General features: G+C 39.2%; 1 pseudogene; it reads right to left on the bottom strand.

Annotated features, from left to right (window-relative positions):
* Window positions 1-2,514: 2,514 nt before the first annotated feature.
* On the bottom strand, window positions 2,515-4,784 carry LOC134473445 (HIG1 domain family member 1A, mitochondrial-like; annotated as a pseudogene).
* Between the last annotated feature and the right edge of the window lie 576 nt (window positions 4,785-5,360).

Below are 5,360 nucleotides of genomic sequence, written 5' to 3'. Positions count from 1 at the left end.
GGTTGCACAAGTCTGCATTCCCACCAACAATGGAGAAGAGTTCCTTTTTTCCCACAGCTCTTCCAGCATTTGTTATGGCTTGATTTCTTGATAATAGACATTCTTCCTGGGGTGAGGTTGTTTTAAATTGCATTTCTTATAACTAGTGATGTTGAACATTTTTCATATATTTACTTGCCATTTGTGTTTCTTCATCTGAGAAGTGTATATTTATCTCAGATGCCCATTTTTGGATTGGGTCTTTTAAGTTTGGATGGTCTGATTTTTTGAGTTCTTATACGTTCTCAATAGTAATCTTTTGTCTGAGGAACAGTTGGCAAACATTTTTTTCCCACATTGCGGGTTGTCTTCTCAGTCTGTTGGTGGTTTCTCTTGCTGCATGAAAGCTTTTTAATAAAATGAGATCCCAGTGTTGATTCTCTGTGATAGTTCCTGTGGGGTCAGGGTTTTATTCATAAATTATTTAACTACACCAGTGTCTTCAAGAGTTTTATGTACTCTGTCTTCCAGCAGATTTAATGTTTCTGTTTTAATGTTTGGATCTGTGATCTGTTTCATAAACTTGAAACTGTTTAGTGCATGGTGAAAGATACCCAGCATGTGCAAAGCCAGTTTTACAAGTACCATTTATTATTACTATTATTTTTTAAAAATTTATTTTATATCAAGGAAAAAAAAAAAAGAAAAAACCACCCTAAAACAAAATTTCAAAACCTGTCAATCAGGGAGCAGTAATGGTAATGCCTATAGTCCCGGCGAGGCAGGAGGATCACCATGAGTTCAAAGTTAGCCTGGGCAACATAGTGAGACCTTGTGTTAGAAAAAACAAAACAAAATGAAACAATATCAAAACTCTTGTTTTCTTCATAATTAAAAAAGAATTCTGTATGTGACTTGTAAAGCCAATACTCTCCACACTTAAAATCCACCTTTGGTATGATAATGCTGGCGTTATTAGATGACATCTTATGTAATTAATTTATAAATGTCCTCCGCATTTCCATTATGTTTTACAAATAATCTGGATACATTCATTGCTACTATAGATTTTTATGGAGCCTAATAAATCAAATATTCTTATTTTTGTGGTACAAGCAATGTTGTTTCTTGCATTGCATTTAATTTTTTATGTATGTCAGCTCCACTTCATCTATTTAAATCTTTGTGTTTTCATCTACACTTTTTTGTATAGTTATAAAAATGTTATTATTTTGGAGTTAATTTGTATATATATTTAAAATTCACTGAGTTATCAGAGAAATGGTTTTCTTTTTCTAAATTGTCTGGTTTCATTATAGTAAGCATGAAAGATTTCAGTTTTATTCAATTGAAAAAATACTGGAAGAATGCTGTATTGCTTTATTATTTTAAATAAGTAGCTGAATTGAATTTGGCATGCAACATATAGCACTTCTATTTGAAGAATCAGCATACACCATTATTTTTTGTTGATTGATATTTTTGCTTCTCTGTTTTTTTAGTTTAGTTTTTTTTTTTTTTTTTTTTTTTTTTTTTTTTTTTTTTTGAGATAGTGTCTCACTGTGTAGTCCAGGCTGAACTTGAACTTGCTATGTAGCCTAGGCTAACCTGGAACACATGTAGATTTACCTGCCTCAGCCTCCTAAGTGCTACAACAGGGTTGCATCACCAGACTCAGCTTTGAAATTCTGTTATTGAAACATCTAACTCATTCAAGGAAACAATTGTATCGTGAACCATCTTCAGACATTGGTCAGCTGAGACAATGATCACTATGTTATCATTCTAGCTTTTCTACCCATCTTCTTCTCAACTCTTAGACTATTTTTTCTTTTTTCAGCACTAGGGATTTGGACCCATGATTTTCTCCAGGGTACCAAGCAAGCACTCTATCACTGAGCTACAATCCTTGGCCACCCTTAAGTACTTTGTTAATGTCTTTAAAAAGGTAAATGCTTCTTTCCTCAGTATCATTACCCCCACCCAAAGAGTAATCATCCTTTAATTTCATCTCCTTCTCAGTCCATGTGCTGTTCTCTCCAACTGCTCAAATACGTTTTGGTGGAAATTGTTGTTTGCATCAGAATTTGAAGATAGTAGTTCAGGCCTGTCATCCCAGCACCTGGGAGGCTGAGGCAGTAGGATAGCTGTGAGTTTGAGGCCAGCCTGAGCTACACACACAGTGAGACCTACCCTCAAATAGGGAAAGGGACAAACACAAAGCCATGTCTGTGTGGCTGGAGATATTGCTGAGTGGTACTGCCCTGGGTTCCAACCCCGGAGCCAAAAAATAAGCAAAGAAAAACCCGTGTGTTTGTTAAAGGAAGCTGGTCTTCTGTCCTGCAGGATTCCCCACATCCCGGGTCTGTGTATCCAAAATGCTTCTCTGTTCCGGGTGATTCTAGTAAATAGTGAGGCCTCGGGCTGACTTTACTCCTTCAGCATAGGCATGACGGTTTTGGGTCTTGCGCGTTCACCCTGGCAGGCTGGCCTCGCTGGCCACGGTCAGCCTGCGGGTTTCAGTGAAGCTGTTTTCTAGGTCCCTGCAGGCCTGCCGGAGCCCCCAGGGCTGGGCAGGGGACAGAGCTGAGCCACAGAGCCGCCTCCTCTGGGACCAGGGAGAGGTCGCACCTCATGTGACCCCCAGGGCTGTTCAGGCCCTGAGCAGATGGGGTCCCCGCGGGCCGAGCGGATGCCCCTGTCCTGCTGTCTGCAGGGACCTGTGAATTCCAGTGAAGCGACAGAGGCCACTGAGCTTCATCAGGATGTGTGATACTAGATTTCTTTAGCACAAAAGCTTGTCAGTCGCTGTTTTCTGCTGAAAAATTTCTACTGATTGTGTCTAAAAATAGAAAAGAAGACAGAGAAGATTTCACCGGGAAACACTAAGCAACAGGACTTTGCTACTGAGCCACGGGCCTGGGCTTTTCTGTTCTTCATGGTCTCGAATTATTCAAGTTGTCCTTTGACTTGGATAATACGATTATGTTGCTGACCCCGGTGCATGGTTCGGTCTGTGCCCTAGATGATAACTGGTCCTCCCAATACGTGAAGAAAATCTTGTCAGCTTTAGACTTTCTAGATTGAAGGTAGAATCCAGACTACGGTACATTTCAAACATAGGGAAATATTTTATGCAGACTGATTGATAATCATGGTGATTCAGCTGATAAAGAGTCCAGCTTCAGAAAGGATGTTTAAAATTTTTATTTTATGTATTTTTTAAAACTAACAAATACTCATTAAATATTGAGGGGGTACAATGTGATGTTTTGATATATCGAAACATTTGGAATTATAGGTTCTATTCATTCTTTATTTTTGTTTTGTGTTTTGAGACAGGGGGTGGTTGTATATTTCAGAATGGCCTTGAACTTTCTATGTAGTCTAGACTGGCCTGGGATTAAAAGTGATCCTCCTGCCCCAGCCTCCCTGTCACTGGGTTTTTAAACTACTCTGGAAGTAGTTTATAGGTTCCTTTTGTCCTTAGCAAAGAACTGGTCAAGACAAGAGCAAACAGCAGCGAAGTTTTATTTATTTTTGATGTGTTCACCACCTTTAATAACACAGTACATATACAATGTTGTCACCATGGAATGTACGTTTAGGTTAGACAAAAAAAATTTACAAGTATTACAACCCTTCTGTAGTATAACAAAGTTGTGTGTATGCTAGTTAGTGAAATAAATAAGACACACATGTGTAAACATTGCATTGTTTCATTAGTGTGACAAGCTGAAAGAAAAAACATATATGTGTATATATATATATATAACAAATAGTTAAGATAAAAAACAAACCTAAATAAAAAAAATACTGCAAGGTGAAAATAAACAAACAAAGTTGTGTGTAATGTCTGACCAAATAAGCTTGCTCTTGACTACTAATCACTTCCATTATGGGTAAAGCATATAATATTTACAATTCTTATGGAGAAAATAAACATGCTGTGCACATTTAGGAATGTTCCTTTATCTGTGCATTAGCACTTTAACACTTCTATTTCCAGATGACAATTAAAAATTATTCTAATGCAGCAGCAGCAAAAATACAATTCTATAATTAGCAAAATTACAATTCTATAACTGTAATGCAACAGCAAAAATACAATTCTATCATATTTACAAGTACGATTCTGAAATAAATACTACTTCTATGCAGCTGTGATGCAAGTTTTCTAGGTCAATGAGATTCCTACACAACATGCAAGCATGTGATACTTGGCATCAGGGTTGGCCTGCCATAGAACTGATTTTTTCATGAGGGTTTAGGGACAGTGGACTTTTTAACACTTTCAAGGGCATGTAGGTGACCTGTTTCTTTCATGTTGACTCCCTGAATGATGCAGTCAATGATATAGTTACCACTAACTCTGGTCATCAAGTGTGTGAGGAAAAAAACATAATCCAAAATATTTTGTAATACAGTCTGAACCAACTCAAATGATTTATTTTTGACACAAATATGTAACCTTAATGTGAGATGTCTAACTAAAGCAAGCACCTTCAAAAAGAGTAAGACAGCATCTTTTCTTGCAAAGTTTAGGCTTTGCCCAGACCTCCTGATACCAGGAATAGCCCACACCAAGGGTCACTGCCCCACAATGAAGCCTTGAGCTGCTACATGTGTGTGGATCAGGTGAATGGATATTTTAGTGTTTCCTCTGCTCCTCAGTTTGTATAATCCATATGTGACAACTGCTGCCAAGCCTGCCATTCCAGTAGGGACAAATGGAGCTTTTGGATAAGTTTAGAACCCTGATCTTCATTATATGAAGAAAGAGAAACATCTGTGTTGTTTGCCATAATGACTGCTTAAAGAATCTTGGGGCTCTGCTGGTTTCTGGCCTCAGCTTGCTCACACGTCCAACCATCTTCACAAAGTTTTATTAAAGGTAGAAAAAAAGCAGGCCTTGAAGAGTGAGTTTGGGCCCAGTAAAGGCAGGAAAAGTAGTACAGCCTGTGGCATAAGGGCGGCCGTCATGTGACAGAGGACACAGTGGCAGGATCTCAGTGTGGACAAGCCTTTTTTATCACCCGCTCCTCAGGTTGACATGTGGTCTAGGCCTCCTATCAGAAATCTGCCAGCCTTTTCTCAAGAAGCCCATGCGAAGGGCACTGGGAACTGCACTCGTCTCCTGGGATCTGTAATTAACAGGCCATGCCCACCCCCGCAGCCAGTTTCCCACACCCTAATCTCCTGTCTCATTCCCCCTTGAGAAACACAAATCCCCATAATTCTTAATGGGTGCTGAGAGAGTGGAAGTCTCTGTGCTCTATAGTTTCTTACAGCTCAAAGGGCTATAGGCCCTGCCTACTGGGGGCTATGTGTGCCCCAACTTCCTTGGGGTGCTGTGGCTCGCTGACTGGGCTGAAGGAAGA

This window comes from Cavia porcellus, unplaced genomic scaffold (genome assembly GCF_034190915.1).
Source record: "Cavia porcellus strain 051 isolate PalLab524CR breed Dunkin Hartley unplaced genomic scaffold, mCavPor4.1 scaffold_27, whole genome shotgun sequence".
Lineage (NCBI taxonomy): Eukaryota > Metazoa > Chordata > Mammalia > Rodentia > Caviidae > Cavia > Cavia porcellus.
This window is presented reverse-complemented; position numbering and strand designations above follow the sequence as displayed.